This window comes from Oryctolagus cuniculus, chromosome 12 (genome assembly GCF_051225735.1).
Source record: "Oryctolagus cuniculus isolate XC-2025 breed Fujian yellow rabbit chromosome 12, ASM5122573v1, whole genome shotgun sequence".
Lineage (NCBI taxonomy): Eukaryota > Metazoa > Chordata > Mammalia > Lagomorpha > Leporidae > Oryctolagus > Oryctolagus cuniculus.
Window position 1 is genome coordinate 76227685 of NC_142878.1, and position 22169 is coordinate 76249853.

Here is a 22169-nt window from a genome sequence, read left to right on the forward strand (position 1 = left end):
CACTTCCCAAACGGCTGCAGTGGCCACAGTTGGTCGGGCTGAAGCTACGAACCTGTTATCCAGGTCTTCATGGGTGGGAGGGGCAAAAGGACTTGGGCCATCTTTAGTATTCCCAGGTGTTTTAGCAGGGAGCTGGATTGGAAGTAGAGCAGTGAGGATTCAAACCTGTGCTCCAATATGGGGTTCCTGTGTCATAGGCAGAGGCTTAAAGCACAGTGCCACAACACTGGCCTCAGGATGTCTTTTTTAACTTGATAGGTATTCACTGATTTAATAGGGCTGCATAGGGTCCATAGTATCACATGGAAGGAAATATCTGATTTTGGGTTTCAACCAGCTTATTTGTTGGCAACACATTATGAAAAACTATAGAACAAGATGCAGCAAATGCCAAATCAGTGCCCCCAATTTGAAGTGTGATATGAGTTGGGAAGAGGCAGAAACTCTAGGGGCTGGGTGGTCAGGATGCACTTCACAAGAGTGATTAAAACCTTTCCTAAAAGGAGTAAACAGGAGATGGGCAAAGTTCAAGCAGGCCATCATAGATCTCATAATCTGTGTTAATGTGTGCACTATGTGTCCTCCTGGTAAGTGTTTAAGGTCAGCAACCTGATCCCATGTGTGGGGAGCAACTCGGACTAGACTAAGTTACTGGAATTAAGACTTATTCTATGCATCTGCTCTCCCACAATGTGGCGCTGGGAGAGGAGAAAACAGCTTCTACACAGCTGCCTCCAGTTCAGCCAATAAACTGTAGGACTTGCTCCTGATTGGAGAGCAGCGTACTCGGCGTGTGGGCAGCCGAGTTAGGATTGGTGGAGGAGGACTATAAAGGAGGAGAGAGACGGCATGCACCAGGAACATCTAAGGGGAACACCTGTGCAGCCCCCAAGAGAGCCGGCCGGCGGTGTGCCGCTCCCCTGCGGAAGTGGGGAATGTGGCCAGGGGGAACCCGGGAAGAACCAGCAGCAAACCCGGGGAGGGCCGAGCAGACGAAAGAACAGCGCAGGGTCCTGTGTCGTTCCTCCACGAAGAGGGGGAGCGACATAATGGTGCCGTGACTCGGATAGGAAGCCTAGGCAGGACTTAGTGTCGTTCCTCCATGAAGAGGGGGAGCGACACCATGTTCCTTCTGTTCTTTATCCCCTGCATCAGCTTCGTAGGGAAGAAAATGCCTTTTCAAAGGATAAGACAGACAGGTACTGAATGGAACTGAACTGAGCTATACCCTGAGGCCTTGGTGTCAGGCTTGTCCTGAAAGGAGTGAAGTCAAGGTCTGAAGTCAACGTGAGAAAGAACTTGGGGAGCAGCCATCCTCAACCTCTGCTGCAAAGTGCACACTCTGGTTCCTCTGAGCAACTGCAGCATTGGCAGAAATTCCCTGCCTCATTCTCACTCTGCCAAAGGTGAAATTGCCAGAAGGCTTAAGGTTCGTGAACTCTTGCTTCAACAGAACTAAAGGCTTTGTCCATCAGTTTTGGTAGAGATTCTCATTTGAAAGAGGGAGAGTCAGACAACCCTTCCATCCACTTGTTCACTCCCCAGATGGTCACGATGGCCAGCGCTGGGCCAGGTTATAGCCAGCAGCTTCTTGCAAGTCTCCCATGAGGGCATCAGGGGCCCAAACACTTGGGCCATCGTTTGCTTTTTTGAGGCCACCAGCAGTTAGCTGGACCAGAATTGGAGCAGCTGGGATGTGGACTGGCTCCCATATGGGATGCTGGCACTGTAGGTGGCAGTTTTACCTGCTATAACATGATGCTGGCCCTCCTCCCTAATGACTTTAAACCTCTCATTAAAGAAGGCCCTCTAGATTGCTTTGTCTGTAGTTGGTAGAAAATGTGGATCTCTCCCTGTGCTGTATCATTCATTTATGATAGTGCTTTTCTCATGGAAGCTTTGGTTGTCTCCTGAGGTAAGGTCTAGATAATTTACCTAGTCCCAGAGGTTAGATGACTAGCTCAAGGTCACACAGCAAGTTAATAGAGCTACACCTTGTATAAATGAATCTCAGGACAGACTTGAGTCTTCTAAAGTACCCAAGATTAAACACTGGAGACTGCTTACTTCTCTCCAAACACTGGCGATGAGAACACAGCTCTGAGCAATGTCAAGTGCTTCCAGAGCTAACTTGTGCCTGTAAAATGAGAAGCCTGGCATGGGCAGGCCTAAGCTAGCATGCTCAGAGGAGCAGAGGCCACATGGTGACTATTCTGTGGGTGCCTAACCTGTACCACATGATCCACTTGGAACTGCAGCCTCAGGAACAGGAAACAATGTTAGAAAATGGACTTAATGCACAGATGTGTCTGTGGTATACAAACTTACAGGCCCTTTTTGTAACTTGGGAAGGTAAATCCTGTCTCACAGCTGGTGCTTTTGAAAAGGAAGTGTGCCAACATGCAGTCACGTGTGTGTAGGTACCAAGCACTTAGCATCTGCCATGAGATGGGCACTATGCTAGGGGCTGGCCACAGTGATGCACAGTCTTGGGTTATTTAGCTGCTTTGTATTAATTTCTACAAACCTGTTGACCATCAGTCCTTTTAAGAGGCCCTATCGGGGTCAGTTGTAGAGGTAAAGAGACTGAATGGAGAGGGCATGGAGAGGACTTCAGTGTGGGTCTGACCTCATCCTAAAATCTTGATGCCGTGATGAGACACTTAAAATACATCTTGAAACATGTGTCTCACTACCAGATCATGAAACCTAGAATAAAACATGATTTCTACAACTTGGGACATGCTCGATCGGACTTGCCCCAAATTGTGGAGTTAGAATTGTGCCAGTGGATTCCTATACAATCCCATCAAGCTTGCTTGTACCAATGTCATCTCACTAGTCCAAGTGATCAATTTCTGTTCACAATTGATCACACTGATAGGCCTAAGAGTCAAAGGGATCACACAAACAAGACTAGTGTCTGGTAATACTAACTGATAGACTCAAAAAGGGAGAGAACGATCCATCATGGGAAGCGGGATACACAGCAGATCCATAGAATGGCAGATGTCCTAAACAGCACTCTGGCCTCAGAATCAGCCCTTAAGGCATTCAAATTGGCTGAAGAACCCATGAGTATTTCAGGCATGGAAAGCCAAGACACTGGCAAAATAAAATAAAATAAAATAAAATAAAATAAAACCTAAACGAAAGATCTTTGAGATCCCAGTGGAAAGAACAGGTCATCAAAGAAGGAGGTACCTTTCTCTGCAGGGAGGAGAGAACTTCCACTTTGACTATGGCCTTGTTGAAAGAAGATCGATGTCCATGAACTTGAGGCGTCCATAGCCTTGGCAACTCATGACTAGAGCCTAGGGTGATTACTAATGCCATAAACAATAGTGCCAATTTAAGTTAACAGGAGTCGCTGTGTACTTCTCATGTGGGATCTGTCCTTAATGTCCAATGTGAATTAATGCTATAACTAGTACTCAAACAGTATTTTACACTTTGGGTGCAAACCGAATCTTTATACACAAAAGATCGATTTCGTGTATTAAGATAATTGAAAATGAATCTTGATGTGAATGGGAGAGGGAGCGGGAGATGGGAGGGTTGTGGGTGGGAGGGAAGTTATGGGAGAAAAAAGCCATTGTAATCCATAAACTGTACTCTGGAAACTATTAAAAGCTTAAAAATGATTTCTATCAATATTTGAAAATAAGTATTTTACATGCATCTTTCATACTTTTGGTGAAAAATTACTTGGTTAGATGTACATACTTGCAGTTGGCTGCAAATCTCGTAAACCTAGCCTGATGGTTCATCACTGAAGTATCAGAGTTGAGTTCTCTGTATGACTTGGCCATTGTGGACAGGACTTCTCCATTTATCAAATCTCCTCCTACCTTCCATATGTGCTCCTCCTCACTCCCTAGCTTCCCTCTGTGCAGTCTAACACAGCACCCTCCTGGCCCCTGACACTCAGCCATGCCATCCCTGCTGCCTGGCAGGCTCATACCAGGTTCAGGCTTCATCTCATCCTTCATGATTGATGCCTCGGACATCTTCCCTTGATTTCTCACCATGGTAGCTGTTGGACTAGGCCCCTTGGCGCTCTGTTCTGTAATACTGATCACCATTCCCTTTAAATAGTAACTTCTGTGATACCCACTTATGTGTTTTGGATCCATCTTACCTTGAAACAGCTGATTAAACTTGGCCCTAATGATATACTTCCTGCTACTAGGTCCTCTGCTTATGTGTTCTCATGGGTGCGGTGCAGTTAAGATTCTGCATCTTATATCACCCCATCACCTAGATGTCAATATATGAACTGCCTCTTAGCTGGTTTCCATCCAGAGAAAATCCGCTTGTCCTTCAAGGGTCCCTATTTTTAGAGCTTTATTAAGCATTCAAAGTACTGCAGAGGAGGATCCCAGAGCATTCTGTGGAAGTCTCCCGTCTGTCACTAGATCCTGTTTCTTGCTCTATCCCTGCTACCTGAGTTGAGAGTTAATGTCCTCCTTTGGGGAGGCAGAAAATACAAACCGCTCTACCAACACTCGGATTCATTTAGTTCACGCGTTGAACTTCCAGCAGGCAAGCAAGTCAACAAATCAGTCTTGAAAGAACAGCACTATCCATACTTAGCAAAACTTGAAGTAGATGGTGATTAGTTTATTGTAATAGCTAGGGGTCTCTAGCAGTGGTACAGTATGACTATCTTGTTCACTGCTAAACCCCCAGTGTTTGACATAGAATGTAAGTACTCATTAAGTTATTGTATGAACAAATGTAGTCCCCAAGGGTGAACAACATGTGATATGAGCATGAACCAGTTATGTTCATTTTACTTGTATCATTTTACATATAAACAATGCAGTGATTTGGATGAACAACCCTACTGCCATCCTCTTACAGGTGAGAAAGTTGAGGCTAGGTGAATTTTTTTCACTATCACATTGTCTTGGAGTCTGTGTTCAAACCCATTACTGTCTGACTCCATCTGAACTTTAACCAGTTCTGTTGTGCGGCCACGCTATCTTCTGACCCAGGTAGAAAAATATCAATGGTAATGACAGACGATGACTTCAGGGATCAAGTCTGTAGCTCATTACTAGAGAAGTTTGAGTGTGTAGAGCACAGGAAACCATGAGGAGGTGGCTCGGCATTCTCCCTGAGTGTGAAGCTGGCTCTTGGTGTTACTTCTTCAGGAATGTCATTGGCCATTATGGTTGCCCTTTGTAGGGGTAAGAGGAGGGGACACAGTTTGGCTGAAAACAATGGCTACTCCTGTACTAAGCAGTTAAACAATCTTGTTTTACTAAAATCCTGTGAATCATGCACAACTGTTCATTTTATGAAAGTGGAAACTGAAGCCTTAGAATCCAATAACTTCTCATGATCGGTTTAAACAATGTCAATACACCAAATAGTCCTCTGACCACTGTGACTTAATTTTTCTCTGCCAGATTTATATTCTAGAGAACATGGGCCTTGTAATACTCAATTTCACCAGAAGCGCTCTGTCAAGCCACTGTCTCACAAATGAGAGCCCCTTTGTTTCTAGAGGCTCTGTGTTTCCAACAATTATTTTTCATGTTCCTCTGCTGACCAAACCGATAATTGGTGACTTCTCATCTGGTCACGTCTCTGGATGACAAATCGCATTACATCGAATTCCCCATCACTTTCTAACACTCTCCAAGGCCAGTGTTGTAAACAACAAATAAAACTTGGATCACCTGAATTCATGACGGGGAAACTGGTCTCCCTCGGCCCCTGGTTGCCTGGTGACAAGACCTCATGGCCTCAGAGGCTTCAACTGCCCGGAGCTCCTGTGGGCCCTCATCAAACAGCAACAAGCCTCAAGTGTTAGGAGCTGTGTTAGTTTCCTGCAGTGACTGTAACAGATGACAGTAGTCTTTCCTTATCTGTGGCCTTATTTTCTGCAGCTTCAGTTATCTGGTCAACCATGATCCAAAAATATTAAATTCCAGAAATAATTCATGAGTTCTGAATTACATGGCATTCTGAACATTATAATGAAATAGCACATCATCCTGACCCAAGCCTTTTGGGATAGAATCATCCCTTTGTGCAGCACTTCCATGCTTTATTTGCTCCCCACCTGCTACTTACTAGCTGGTTCAGGTATTGGATCCAATATCGTGCTAGCTCAGGTCTTTTGTTCAAGGAACTTTACTAGCTAATGGCTCCAAAGTGTAAGTAGTGGCAATTGGATATATCAAGGAGCCAAAATTACGTTCTACTTTCAAGGGAAAAGGTGAAATTAGAATGACGTATTAAGGGTATACAGGTTCACTTTCTTAAAGTTATTTACTTGAAAGCCAGACACGGAGAGAAGGGGTGGCAGAGACAGGTCTCCCATCTGCTGGTTCACTCCCCAGATGGCTGCAATGGCTGGAGCTGTGCTGATCCGAAGCCAGGAGTCAGTTGCTTCTGCCTGGTCTCCCACACAGGTGCAGGGGCCCAAGAACTTGGGCCATCTTCTGCTTCCCCAGGTCACAGCAGAGATCTGGATTGGAAGTAGAGCAGCCAAGACTCAGACTGGTGCCCATATGGGATCTTGGCACTGCAGGTGGCAGTCTCACATGCTATGCCAGCTCCTACATAAATTTTCTTATTAGCATATTGTTAGGCACAGTAAAAGACAAACAGTAAAACAATCCTAAGTTGCAAATTTCTTAGGATTTATTTATCTATCCATTTGAAAGACAGTGTTATAGAGAAGTGAGGCAGAGTCTTTCATCGCTGGTTAACTCTCCAAGTGGCCACAACGGCCAGAGCTGTACTGATCCGAATCCAGGAGCTGCTTCTGGGTCTCCCACATGGGTACAGGGGCCCAAGGACTTGGGCCATCTTCTGCTTTCCCAGGCCACAGCAGATAGCTGGATGGGAAGTAGAACAGCTGGGATTCAAACCGGTGCCCATAGGGGATGCCAGCACTGCAGGCAGTGGCTTTACCAGCTACACCACAGCACTGGACTCTAGAAGTTAAACTTTATCGTAAGTGTCTGCATAGGGAAATATAATATATACAGGATCTGGTACTACCCACAAATGATGAGCCTCTACTGTAATTCCAGTCTGCAGCCTGAAGTTTAAAATCAAGGTAGGAACAGGCCTGCGCCCTCTGTGGCAGCTCAGGTGAAGTGCTTTCCTGCCTCTTCCCATCACTGGCAGCCTTGTGGATTTCTTTGTAACTCATTTTAGTCTTTGCCTCTGTCTACACCACACCTTTTCCTCTGTCCTCTTATTTAATGACATGATCCTTGGATTTAGAGCCTACCAACTCAATCCAGGATTATCTCGGCTTGAGATCCTTAATTACAGGGCATCAGCTTCTTTTTCCAAATCAGGTCACATTCACAGATTCTGGGGTAAGGATTTGGACACATCTTTGTCCGGGGGGGAGGGGGGGTCATCATTCTACCCCCTGGGGAGTTGGTGCAAAGAGTTCTGTGTTAATTCCAACTTAGCATGAGCATAGAAGAGGTCAAGGGATGTTAGCGCACAAATGCTGCTGCTATGCTATGAATGTTGGTGCCCTCCCTCTTCCCCCGGCATCCACATGCTAAAACCTAACTGGAGCCCTTGTGACTGCAATTAGTGATTTATAGGAGAATCGGAGTTAGCTGATGCCTAAAATGTGAGGACAAAAGAAATGTACCCTCACTGGGCACTGAATCTGCTGTGGTCCTGGCCTTGGAGTTAAACCTCCATGAAAATAACAAATAAGTTTCCATAATGTAGAAGCTGTTTTATTTGGGGTACTTTAACAGCCAAAGCAATATGAAAGATGTCCAGCACTTAAATGACTTGGCCATTACTTGCTCACCTTCTTTCTGAATGGTTACTGAGTGTCTACTGTTGTAGGCACTAGGAGTTCACAGGTAACCTGAACCACAGCCCCTCAATTCTACATAGTGAGAATCCAATGGGGCACAATGAGAAAGATGTGCAAACACTTATGACCTAATGTGGTGTGTTCCTTGAAAGAACTGCACAGGGAAGCTGCGTAATGTGCCCAGTGAAGATGTGACAGGGCAGGCAGTCTGGACTCCTCAGTTACAGAGAAGCTGAGCATGGGTAGGGCTGAATGTCCTCAGCGTAGCTTGGACTAGACAGAAAGGCTTGATCACAGAGCGTTTAACAATTATTTAGGGGTCATGACCTCTTTACAGAGGCAAAGCATTTGTCTTGGAAGGCAGGTCTGCATGTTCTCAGACTTCTCCTGGAATTCTAAAGTTTGATTACCCCTGTAGAACAACTGGTGGGTATGGTTATATACAACAGTGGTTACCTAACATCCCTGCTTTGTGTCCCATAAATCTTTTATTTTTGTGTTTTCTTTACATCTTGAGTAGGGACATCCTGAATTTGGAATCCAAAACAATTGTTGATCAAATGTGTTCAAACAGCAGTGAGGCAAACAACAAAGTTGGCTTCCTTTTCAAGTTTTTCTGTGTGGGAGAACCTCTGAAGACTTAGAAATAAACTTGGCTTCAGTCTGCGCCTCCGTCCACTTTGCAGTGACACTGTCTCTTCAGTCTCTTTGGAGAGTGGTAGGAAACACATGGGAAAGGAATTTCCAGGAGCATAGAAAATGCTCAGGACTAAGCTTGCCAAAGACCATTCCATTCAGTTCCATGCCCCCACCCCGCCCCCCGGTTTACTGAGCATCTGCCAAGAGTTGGTAATTATGCTTGTCACCATGAGGTAAAGAGAATTAAGGTTATAGGTTCTGCCTTGAAGAAGCTTGTGTGATGGATTCATAGGATACAGATGCTTCTCTGGGCAGAGGGACAGACACACTGGAGAAAAACCCATTGTCTGAGTCACTGCCAGTTGGCCCAAGGACATGGATGGATAAGCTATAGCAGATAGATGATAGATGGGTCACATTTACTCTGGGACATGTGGACTGAAGGAGAGCACATGCTCCTATGCTTACAGAATGGTAGGTTACAATAAGCCTGTATGTGGTCAAAGTTGAGGATGAAAATTGTTTGTATAATGGCCCCTGACTTATTTACCCAGAAGGTGTGGGTAAATTCTTGGGCCCCTAAAATTAAGGTTGACAACATCTTTTAGATTGCACTAATAGAGGAATGTTATGGGGCCAGCACTGTGGCACAGTGGGGTAAGCTAAAATTTGTGACACCAGCAACTTGGAGTGCTGGTTCAAGCCTTAGTTCCTCTGCTTTAGATCCAGCTTCCTACTAATGAGCCTGGAAAGAAAAAAGATAATGGCTGAAGTACTTGGGACCCTTAATCACCCATGTGGGAGACCAAATGGAGCTTCTGGCTCCTGGCCCAGCCCTAGCCGTTGCAGCCATTTGGGATATGAATTGGCACATAGTCTCTGCAGCTCCCCTCCTCCTCCCACCCTGCATTGCTTTTTGAAATAGTCTTAAAAATAGTTTTAAAACTAAAGGAAGATAATAAACTACTAACACCTCCTATGTCACCAATTAAGCTGGGTATGTCTTCTAGTCCAAGTCTTGGTGCTGGGCTATTTCAGCCATTCCATAACTCCCAAAACCTTGTCATGTAGTTTCTCTGGGCTCTGCATCAATTATGGGGCAAATCTTTTTCCTAGGTAACTGATTTTTTTTTTAAACTTTTATTTAATGCATATAATTTTCCAAAGTACGACTTATGGATTACAATGGCTTCCCCCCCATACCGTCCCTCCCACCCACAACCCTCCCCTTTCCCACTCCCTCTCCCCTTCCATTCACATCAAGATTCATTCTCGATTATCTTAATATACAGAAGATCAGCTTAGTATACATTAAGTAAGGATTTCAACAGTTTGCTCACACACAGAAACATAAAGTGAAAAATAATAGATGATTTTTTTAAATGATGATGAAATCAGAGCAGACCTATTGTCATGTTTAATCCCAGTGAGAGTCAAGTTGGGAATTGATAATTTTTTTTTTTTTTTTACAGAGGATCAGTTTAGTATGCATTAAGTAAGGATTTCAACAGTTTGCACCCCCATAGAAACACAAAGTGAAATATACTGTTTGAGTACTAGTTATAGCATTAAATCTCAATGTACAGCACATTAAGGATAGAGATCCTACATGAGGAGTAAGTGCACAGTGACTCCTGTTGTTGACTTTACCAATTGACACTCCTGTCTATGGCATCAGTAATCTCCCTATGCTCTAGTCATGAGTTTCCAAGGCTATGGAAGCCCTCTGAGTTCTCCGACTCTTATCTTGTTTAGACAAGGTCATAGTCAAAGTGGAGGTTCTTTCCTCCCTTCATAGAAAGGTACCTCCTTCTTTGATGACCTGTTCTTTCCACTGGGATCTCACTCGCAGAGATCTTTTGCCAGAGTGTCTTGGCTTTCCATGCCTGAAATACTCTCATGAGCTCTTCAGCCAGCTCCGAATGCCTTTAGGGCTGATTCTGAGGCCAGAGTGCTATTTAGGACATCTGCCATTCTATGAGTCTGCTGAGTATCTCACTTCCCATGTTGGATCACTCTCCCCTTTATTTACTCCATCAGTTAGCGTTAGCAGGTACTAGACTTGTCTAAGTGCTCCCTTTGACTCCCAGTCCCTTCACCATGACCAACTGTGAACTGAAATTGATCACCTGGAACAGTGAGATGGCATTGGTACATGCCACCTCGATGGGATTGAATTGGAATCCCCTGGTATGCTTCCAACTCCACCACTTGGGGCAAGTCAGCCTGAGCATGTCCTAAATTATACATCTCTTCCCTCTCCCATTCCCACCACCATGTTCAACAGGGATCACATTTCAGTTAATTTTCAACACTTAAGAATAACTGTGCATCAATTACAGATCTAAACCAGTCATATTAAGTAGAACAGATAAAAAAACTACTAAGAGGGATAATGTATTAAGTTGTTCATTAACAGTCAGGGCTATGCTGATCAAGCCACCATTTCCCATAGTGTCCACCTCACTCCAACAGGTTTCCCTCTTGGTGTTCAGTCAGTCGTCACCGATCAGGGAGAACATATGGTATTTGTCCCTTTGGGACTGGCTTATTTCACTCAGCATGATGTGTTCCAGATTCCTCCATTTTGTTGCAAATGACTGGATTTCGTTGTTTCTTACTGCGGTATAGTATTCTAAAGAGTACATATCCCATAATTTCTTTATCCAGTCTATCGTTGATGGGCATTTAGGTTGGTTCCAGGTCTTAGCTATTGTGAATTGAGCTGCAATAAACATTAGGGTGCAGACCTCTTTTTTATTTGCCAATTTAAATTCCTTTGGGTAAATTCCAAGGAGTGGGATGGCTGGGTCGAATGGTAACTGATTTTTAAAAGCTGTACATGTTTAATTTTACAAGGAGATATTGCTAAGACCTATTTAAGTTCTAATTGCAGTTACTTGCCAAATCCTGTTGCAACATTGTTTTGGTACCCATAGAAAATGTCAGATACAATAACTTGTTTTTAGTGTTTCAATTCCAGAGAATCAAAAATGGGAGGAAATAGGAAAGGGAGAAAGGTTGGATGAATGTGCAAGGTGCTGCAGTTCGGGGAGCTGCTGAAATTCCTAAGATGACTGGAGTCTAGGGAAGCACAAGGCTGCTTACAGGTGTAGGGCTCAGATAAATGCAGAAGTCTTTTATCCTGGACTACTCTTGTCCTATCTAAATTCTGTAGATCAAAGTGGTTCTTAAGTTTTATTTGAAAATCGGTTACACAAAGAGAACGAGAGGCAGAGGTCTTCAATCTGCTAGTTCACTCCCCAGATGACTGCAATGGCCAGAGCTGAAGCCAGGAGCTTCTGTGTCTCCCACATGTATACAGGGGCCCAAGCACTTGGTCCATCTTCCACTGCTTTCCCAGGCCATGGAGAGCTGGATCAGAAGTGGAGCAGCCAGGACTCAAACCAGTGCTTATAAGGGACACCAGCCACCAGCATTGCAGGTGACAGCTTAACCCGATAAGCCACAGTGCCAGCCTCCACAGTGGTTCTTTGAATACAAGTTGCCTTTAAGTCTAGATGGAGGTCAACTACAGGTATTTCTACAGTCAGGGAAAAGATAAGCTGTTGATCCTGGGCTGATGACTGTCCTGAAGCCTTTGTACACACTGCAGGTCTTCCCTGCCTCATCTGTCTTCTCCAGCTGCTACTGTAGTGACAATATCTCTGCCACCTCCCAGCAGTTTTACATGGATATGACCTCTGAGTCTTGTCTAAGTCTCCTTTTATGCATCATGCCTTTTCTTTTGGATAGGCAGAGTTAGGCAGTGAGAGAGACAGAGAAAGGTCTTTACGTTGGTTCACCCCCCAAATGGCTGCTATGGCTGGCGCCGCGCCAGTCCGAAGCCAGGAGCCAGGTGCTTCCTCCTGGTCTCCCATGCGAGTGCAGGGCCCAAGCACTTGGGCCATCCTCCACTGCCTTCCTGGGCCACAGCAGAGAGCTGGACTAGAGGAGCATCCGGGACAGAATCCGGTGCCCCAACCGGGACTAGAACCCGAAGTGCTGGCGCTGCAGGCAGAGGATTAGCCAAGTGAGCCATGGCGTTGGCCGCAACAATTGTTGTATTCCTTTGCTAAGCCCTACGTCTACAAAACTTTTTTCCATTAAAGTTGGCCCTCATCTTTCCTTCAACTGCACTTCTCCTTCAGCAGCTGCCTTTGCCCATTGTCAAAAGGCCATCTGTCTAAGCCAGTGAACCCCATGTTGGTATTTCCAGCCCAGACATTGTCACTAAGCCCTAGGCTTTATGTATCTGACAGGCTAACTGATTGCTCTACTTGGATATCCAACAAAAACTTCAAACTTCAGAACACACAAGTAGACTTCCTAACTTCCCCTTTGAATCCTGTTTTATTCTACCTTCATTCTTTCCATATCCATGAATGGCACCACCATACACTTTCCTCAAGTCAAACTATAATGTTTCTGCCTCACTGCTCATTAACTTAACAGGAAAGCCAAAGCTACCTGCAAATAACTCAAGTCTGTGCCGATTGCTTCGTTTTCATTGCAACTTCCTTTGTATTAAGACATCCTCACCTTTGACCTGGATTACTTTGATAGCCTCTGAGCAATAGTTTTGCTGATTGCCATTCTTAATATCCTACAGTGCTTTCTTCATACAGGCAGTGGGAGGATCTTTTAAACTGTAAATCCATATCATGCCATTTAAAATCTTATGGTAGTTGTCCATCTAAGCCACTCTGAAAGTGATACAGTGCATGATTCTGACTATGACATGCTGGAAAAGGCAAAATATATGGACAGTGGAAAAAATAAGTGGTCTCCAGGGGTTAGTACAGAGAAAGGAGAATGAATGGGAGTGGAGAGGAATTTGGGGGCAGTGAAACTAGTTATGTTGCTACAGTGGTGGATGCTAGTTATGATGCACTTAGCAAAGTCCATCAAATGTGCTACATTAAGGGAGAACCCACATGTAAACTATCAAATAGTTAAATGTGTGTATTGGTTCAGCGGTTGTAATGAATGTACCACCATAATCCAAGATGTTAATAACAGGAAACTACAGAGAAAAGCGGTAAAAGGGAACTCTTTGTAGTTTCTGCCCCATTTTTCTGTAAATCTAAAACTGCCTCTAAGAAAAGTTTCTGGCTTCCTCTCAATTCCATTTTTGGCCTGGTCTTGCTTGGTCACGTCAGTCTTCTGCATCTCCCAAGTACCATGCTTGTGTCTGTCTTGGTCCTGGCGCTTCTTGTGCACTCTATGTTTTCTGTAAATCTAAAACTGCCTCTAAGAAAAGTTTCTGGCTTCCTCTCAATTCCATTTTTGGCCTGGTCTTGCTTGGTCACGTCAGTCTTCTGCATCTCCCAAGTACCATGCTTGTGTCTGTCTTGGTCCTGGCGCTTCTTGTGCACTCTATGTGCTGTGTTCCTTGTTTCCTCGTCTGCAATATGTCATCTCCTTGGTGAGGCCCTCCTTGATGACTATTGAAACTGGAGTAACCATGCAGGCCTGCCCTGCCTCCACTATCACTTGACCCGTTTTTGTTTGCTTAGCACTCGTTACTGTTCATAAGTATCTTGTGTCACCCCTACACAAACTATACAAATTATAGATCCCCAATAGGTATTTGTTGAACTGATGGCATTGGAAAGAAAACATTTTACATAAGACTTTCCCTAGGTAATGATGAAGATGATAGCACTGGTGCATATTAATTTGTATCTTTGTCATATCGCATGACTCTAAACAATACAAATGGAGGAAGAGACTAAATTGCTGTCTTTCATGTGGAATATGTCCCTGGTGTCCAGCTTTGTGTTTGCACTGTAAATAATCAAATTGATGAAGAAATAAATGAAAAATGAGTTAGACATATAAAATAGCTGTCACCCGTGATTTCACTCAAATTTTAATTTTTGTAGTAGATGGTTAAGCTTGGGATTATAAAGCATATTGAAAGTATGTCATTGCAAAAATTGAAAACATAGAAGTTGAAGTATCATGTTCTTGAAATGATACATATAAAATCTGAAACCTGTTCCTTTTTATGAATTTTTAGTTTCAAAATGCAAAGGCAACTGAAACTCTCATGCAATTATAAAGTTTTTGAATGCCACTATTTAATCAAGTAGGGGTTTTTGGCTCCTATCTCTGTACTACTCTGCTTCATCTATCTCTGCAGCTCAAATGCTTAGGACCTCTGCCTGGGTGATTGGTTTCCCCGCTCCTCATCTTGCTACTCTCTGGGGATTCCTTCCCTTAGTCGCACAGTTACTTCTCCAAATCACAGTCTTGTCATGTCTCCCTCCTGACGAGATGGCTTGAACAAATGCCCTTAGCTTCTAGGCTGAAGCTCAAATTTCCCCACCGCCCTGAGCCCCATTTCCAGTTCCCCAGCAGCACAGACTCTAACCTCTGGGCATCACCCCTGGAGTTTCCTCAGCCTAAAATGCCTTTCTTTTGCTCAGTGTCTAGAATTCTCAGTTCAAGCCTCTTTTCTGCCTGGAAGTTCTCCCTGATGGTCACGAATCCCTTGGTCTTAAGGTTCCTGCTTTTGTTCTACATAAAACCTTGAAAGTAGCAACTTATTCTCAACTTGGGGCAGGTTACTTTCTCTCTACCTTGGTTTCCATAGTTATAGGAAGAAAAGTGTTATATTGGATGACAAAGAAGTTTTCTTAAAATACCTGAAAAATAAACATGTAGCACTTCAGTATATAGTAATAAATTTGTTACTCTTATGAGATCAACCTTGTTACTTCCCGATGATTAAACATCGAAGTGTCAAATTTCTGTCTTGGAGATTAGGGTCCTCTCTTGGCTGATGGAGAATTGAAGCAGATTTGGTTTGGAGAGTCACGATTTATGAAAGGACAGAGCTGTTTTCTTAGTTGGTGACCTATCCAAGGCAGAGAAGATAGAGGACGTGAGATGTTGCCATAAAATGGAAGGTGAGCTTTCATCATTGCCATCCTGAACCCAAAAGAGCTTGGATGTAGACTAAGCAGGCTGCTACAGTAAGAGCTGTGGTGAAGGAGCCTCCAGCCCATTACTGCTGGTGGACAAACAGCACTGCCACCTTGGCATAGGGGATAGCAACCCAGACCAGAGGCTCACCTCTGCTATTCACACAACAGCATGGCTACTTCTTCCCAGGCTCTTCAGTAACCCTAGGGAGGGGAATGCGCCACCCAAAACGTGACTGCAAGTGAAACATTGCCACTCAAGGAACAGGGTTCCGAACCAGTGATCTCTTTTAAAACATGGAAAAGCAACTTCAGATAAGCTTTCTATCTCCGTCCTGTGGAACAAGTGTATCTCTCATACAGTTATATATGCACTACTCGGTGTGTGTACACATGTGTCTTTGTTAGTCTCTGTGTGAGACCAAGTAGAGATGAAAAAAAAAAAACAGATATTGAAGTTGCCAACTCCAGTCACATCTAAATTACAGAAAGAGCTAATGTCTTAGGATAAGAATGTTCCTTGTGTCTGACTTAGGTTAAAAATATTCATTGTTTCTTTTGAATTCAAATCTGCCCCAGGGAATATGGAGTTGATGTTAAGAGCCAGCTCGGATGAGCATTTGATGCAGTGGTTAATACACAGCTTGGAGACAACTATATTGGAGTGTCTGCACTTGAGTCCTGGTTCTGCTTTAATTTCCAGTCTCCCACTGATGCTCACCCGATAGGCAGAAGGAGATGGCTTGAATGCTTGGGTCTCTGCCACCCTTGTGGGAATCCCAGATGAGTTCTGGACTTGTGACTTTGGCATGGCCCAGCAGTTGCAATCACTTGGAGTGAAGCAGTGGATGGGAGAACTTCTCATTTTTATCTGCCTTGCAAATACATAAGAAAATTAAAACTACCTGCTGGTGGAAAGAAGCTCTTAAAACAACAGATCTCAGCAGGAAGGACAAAGCTTGGAAAATCCTTCCCTTCTTCAAAAAGGACCTGGCTTCTAGCCTCTAAAACTACTCGAAGGTCTGAAGACCTTGGAGGGATGTGAAGTGTGTATATTGGACTCAGTGAAGCACAGTGGAAACCGCAGGAGCCAGAACCAAGCTTTGTATTTGCTGTGAATTTAAGTTACTAAGCTGGAGATTCAATTTCATCACAAATAAATGGAAACTAGGAATATGTAAGATTGTATAAGTACACATAGGAAGAACCACCTGACATAATCATATTTGACTGTTTTTAAAACCTCCTGGCCATTACTGACACTGTTGGTTTGCATCTTCTAGATCCTGACTCAACCCATATATACCTTTTGATAAAATGTGCAGTGACATCAAAAGTATAGCCAGTCTCTCTGGATAACTATGATACTCAGGTCTGCTTATGTAGACAAGTTCATTACCAAGATGTAGGGCTAGTATAGTAGCCTTAGATACATATAAATGCCTCTCCTCCTGAGCAATCTGGCAGCATTCTGGGTATGGCAGCTACAGTGTGTCCTACTAGAGACTGAATAGTGAAATCCCTGTCACTAAACCCTATTGTGTTTCTGTGACAGGACAAAACTTGAACCAGAGCATCTACTTCTTACTAACTTGGGTTGTTAGTTGTTTCATTAATCTACCTCATCCTTGCAAAAGATGGAGAGTATTCCCTTGGCCATCATGCTACCTAAAAGTATTAAAAAGCCCATGGATCTAGTTAGTTCAGCCCTAGTAAGTCAATCATTGAATGCTTTCAAGTGGATATTTGCAAAAGCTAGAGCTCTCCGGCTGGAGTCTCTGCTTGGGCCTCTTGTTGATCATAATCCCTCTAGGCTTATGTCAGATACTGCTTCAAAGGGCCAATCATCTTGGATGGTTCCACAGTAAAGACTTAAAGTTCATCTACAAGGCCAGACTGAAAGAGCTCTTTTCCAGTTGACTTGATTTTTATCAGCCACAATAACAGCCAGTCAATGAGCTATTGTCGCTCCCCGTCTTCGTGGGGGAACGACACAGGACCCTGCGCTGTTCTTTCTGTCTGCTCGGCCCTCCCCGGGTTTGCTGCTGGTTCTTCCCGGGTTGGCTACTATCCCTTCCACCTCCGTGGAAGGGCAGTTCCCCCTGGCCGCATTCCCCACTTCCGCAGGGGAGCGGCACACCGCCGGCCGGCTTTCTCGGGGGCTGCACGGGTGTTCCTTCAGCTAGATGTTCCCCATAGATGTTCCTGGTGCATGCCGTCTCTCTCCTCCTTTATAGTCCTCCTCCGCCAATCCCAACTCGGCTGCCCACACGCCGAGTACGCTGCTCTCCAATCAGGAGCAAGTCCTACAGTTAATTGGTTGAACTGGAGGCAGCTGTGCGGAAGCTGTTTACTTCTCTCCCAGCGCCATATTGTGGGAGAGCAGATGCATAGAATAAGTCTTAATTCGAGTAACTTAGTCCAGTCCGGATTGCTCCCCACAGATCCCCCTTTCTTTTTATTTTTTAGCGTTGATACGCGCCTGTCTTTGGTGTCCCGCGGCACACACTCTGCTCTACTTGCTAGAGTTGCCACAGGCTCTTACAAGTCCTATCAGGCAAACCGAATCCGGGTCCTCTCTTCGCCATGTTGTGAGGAGGTTTTTAGGCGCTGATGCGTGCCTGTGTTCGGTGCCCTGCAGCGCATGCTCTGCTCTGCCTGCAGGGGACTTACAAGACCTATCAGGCAAACCGAATCCAAGCCTTCTCATTGCCTTTTTGGGGGGAGGCCTTACTGATGTTAATTCGTGCCTGTCTTCGGTGACCTGCGGCGCATAAGCTGCTAGCCGCCCGCAGGTGCTCATCGCCTCACTTGATTAGGCAGACCGAATCCAAGCTCTCACATTGCAGTGTTGTAGGGAGGCCTTTTTATTTCTCTATTTCTCTATCTCCGGGCATTCCTACTTCTCCCATTTTACTTCTATCTTCCAGCATTCCTATTTCTCTCATCTTACTTCTAAGCTTCTGTTTCTCTTATCCCCGCAGCTTCCCGGCGCCTCGCCCTGCCGGCAGCTTCACGGCTCCGCGCAGCTTCCCGGCGCCTCGCCCCGCCCCGAGGCTGCTTCTCGGCGCCTCGCCGGCTCTGAGCCGCTTCAGCCTCTCTCATCTGCGCGGCTCGGCTTTGCGCGGCTTGGCTTCGCGCGCTCCGCGGTCTCCACGCCCTTCGCGTCTGCACCACGGCCTACGCCAGCCCCGTTCCCTATCTATTCACGCCCCGTGCTCTCTCTGCACGCGGCAGCTTCCGCGAGTAACAGCGTAGCTTGCGTCTCCACCACTAGCATTCAATCCAAGTTCCCCGGGCTAGCCTGGCGAATTCAACCCAGCGTACGTCTCCGCCCCACGGTTTGGCTTCCCGTCCTTTGCTCCCCGGGCTAATCAGACGGATCCCAATCTGGCTTACGTCTCAGCTTCTGGTTTCAACTTTTCGCCCCCTATTCCCGGGTTAACTTGAGAATCCCAAAGTGGCTTTCGTGTCCGCCTTGGCCTGCCCCCCACGGCTTCAATTTCCCTAACATTTTTCTCTACCCGGTATGTTTCCCCAAGCTTTCCTCCAACGATACTCCTCCCTCATTTCTCCTGGCCTCTCCCCACAGTCCGCATCCGAGTCTGTTTGTTCTAGCTTTCCCTTTCGCTTTCGACCTTAGAGATTTCTCCCAGCTTCCCCCCGTAGTCCGTATCCGAGTCTATGCCTAGGCTTTCAATAGCTTCTTCCGGCACCCTTTTCGTCCGGCTTTTCCCTAGGCTGTTTGCTAGTCTCTCTCTCCGGTATTTTCCCTTGGCTGTTTGCTAGTCTCTCTCTCCGATATTTTCCCAGTTCTTCCCGTTTCTTCTCTCCTAAGTTTCCTATCCGTCCTAAGTTTCCTATCCGAGCTAGGTTTCCTATCCGAGTCACGGCACCATTATGTCGCTCCCCGTCTTCGTGGGGGAACGACACAGGACCCTGCGCTGTTCTTTCTGTCTGCTCGGCCCTCCCCGGGTTTGCTGCTGGTTCTTCCCGGGTTGGCTACTATCCCTTCCACCTCCGTGGAAGGGCAGTTCCCCCTGGCCGCATTCCCCACTTCCGCAGGGGAGCAGCACACCGCCGGCCGGCTTTCTCGGGGGCTGCACGGGTGTTCCTTCAGCTAGATGTTCCCCATAGATGTTCCTGGTGCATGCCGTCTCTCTCCTCCTTTATAGTCCTCCTCCGCCAATCCCAACTCGGCTGCCCACACGCCGAGTACGCTGCTCTCCAATCAGGAGCAAGTCCTACAGTTAATTGGTTGAACTGGAGGCAGCTGTGCGGAAGCTGTTTACTTCTCTCCCAGCACCATATTGTGGGAGAGCAGATGCATAGAATAAGTCTTAATTCGAGTAACTTAGTCCAGTCCGGATTGCTCCCCACAGCTATCTATGGGCACATGCATGGTTGATCCAATTCAGTTGTTAAGGTGCCTGAAATCACATCAATCCTATTGATTGCTTTCCATTTATGGCAATCATCCATTATGATACCCCCCAAAAACTCTCATATGGGAAATTATCAATAGTCACTATCATGGTATATATAACCTGGATGGGTCCCAAGGACCTTTCCATTTCTTAACTCCAAAAAATGAGACCTCCTTGGGCTGGCACTGTTGTATAGCTGGTAAAGCCAATGCCTGCTATGGTAGCATCCAATGAGTGCCCTTGCCAGTCCCAGGTGCTCCACTTCTGATCGAGCTCTGCTATGGCCTGGGAAAGCAGTAGGAGATGGCCCAAGTCCTTGGGCCCTTGCACTCATATGGGAGACCTGGAAGAGGATTGTGGCTCCTGGCTTTGAACCGGCCAGCTTTAGCCATTGGTAGCTACTTGAGGGGATGAACCAGCAGGTGGGAGGCTCTTTCCCTCTTATCTGCCTCTGCCTCTCTAATTCTGCCTTCCAAATAAGCCTTTAAAAAACTGGACCTCCTGAATGGATTCATAATCATGAAATGGATTACGTGTGTTAAGGGGAAGAGAAAGCACAGGACCCAACACGTGTAGGACAGACCTTTACACAGTGAGCATATGTAAGGTTCCTCCTTTGCTTAAAGCCAAAGGGAATGTCTTCATGTTATTTAAAGACTTCATTTTAGTTTGAGAGGAACTTATTTGCTGGTTTACTCTCCAAACCCTCGAATGGCTAGGATTGGGCCAAGTTGAAACCAGGAGCCTGGAACTGAATGAGTTTCCCATGTGGGTGACAAGGACCCAACTATTTAACCAGTGTGTCTGGTGCTTCCCAGGGTGTGTGTTAGCAGATTGGTAGCAAACTAGGTCACAAACCAGGCATTTTTATATGAGATGGGGACATCTCAAGTGGTTTAACTGCTGGACCTTAATTGTTCCACTCAATCACAAAACTATTAAATTCTCATAAATGGCATGAACTTATTGTCACTTCATTCCTTAGATACCCAATTGTTCTGCCAAATCCAGGCAAGTTGGCACTGGAATATGGGTTACTCTACAGTTTCAACAACCACATATGAAAAGATGAATACATTGATGCAAAACGATTTGTCTCGTAACCCCAACTTTATTTCAAGTAGTGATTTTGGAATTGGTCTGGATAACCACCCATATAAAGACATAAAAAGGGGCTGGCACTGTGGCACAGTAAGTTAATCCTCCGCCTGTGGCGGCACCAGCATCCCATATGGATGCCAGTTCTAGTCCCAGCTGCTCCTCTTCCAATCCAGCTCTCTGCTATGGGCTGGGAAAGCAGTAGAAAATGGCCCGAGTCCTTGGGCCCCTGCACCCACATGGTAGACCAGGAAGAAGCACCTGGCTCCTGGCTTCGGATTGGCACAGCTATGACCATTGCAGCCATTGGAGAGTGAACCAACGGAAGGAAGACCTCTGTTTCTCCGTCTCACTGTATCTAACGCTACCTCTCAATCTTCAAAAACAGACATGTCTTTTCAAATACATGTGTATATTTTGCTTGTATTTGCTTATGTTCATTTGCTTCTGGTTTGAATAGAAATAACAAGTTTGTTCCACTATCCATTCAGAGGGGGTTGGTGGGAAGCTTTGTGGTCAGAAGTCCTGAAAGCATTCCCTTTCATCTTTGGAAATGAGTAGCAATTAACTGAAATTTTAAAGTTTTAAAACAAATTATGTTAATACTTGTAGAAAAGATACCCAAAAAGCCATTTTTGTATGGAAAACTTATTTCAGTGCTAGAGAAGTTCAATCGGATTATACATGGTGGGGAAAGACAGAAGTAGCCAAAAGGAGCCAAAACTATTTGAAATTAGTCTTCAACATTGGAGAACATGCCACTGCTACACCCAGGTTCTATGTACAGCTTTCCCTATCCGTGGTGGGCTCTGTGCATTTCTCTTGAGGGTTTTGGTTTCTAGTTAATTTGCAACGGTAGGAGCTGTGCTTTCTGCTCCTGCTAAAGTCAACATCCCAAGGCCTATTTCTGCCTTTTTTCTGCTACTACCCACTTGGCTACTCACTGCCTCTGATCCAGCATTTACTTCCTCTGGAACAAAGTTTTCCCATTTGGAAAATGAGTATTAGAGCCTTACTCAGTGGTTCACACTATTAATTCTGAAGGCACAGCCTGAATGGATACCATCCTATCAGTGTTTCATTGGGCTTTGTTGGATCTGGGTACACCAGAGGACTGTAGCAATTTTTCATTCACCCTGGGTGGTCGTACCTTGTTGGCTGTGGAGAAGGTAAGGTACCAGTTGGAAAGGCCACTTGTGTCCCATTCACTAAACCTGTCACTGTACAAATGATAAGTGACCTTCCTCTGGGTTTATT

At 45.3% G+C, this 22169-nt stretch overlaps 1 pseudogene; it reads left to right on the top strand.

Moving 5' to 3' along the window:
• The first annotated feature begins 5024 nt into the window (after nt 1-5024).
• On the top strand, nt 5025-5220 carry LOC127484091 (small nucleolar RNA U3; annotated as a pseudogene).
• The last annotated feature ends 16949 nt before the right edge of the window (nt 5221-22169 follow it).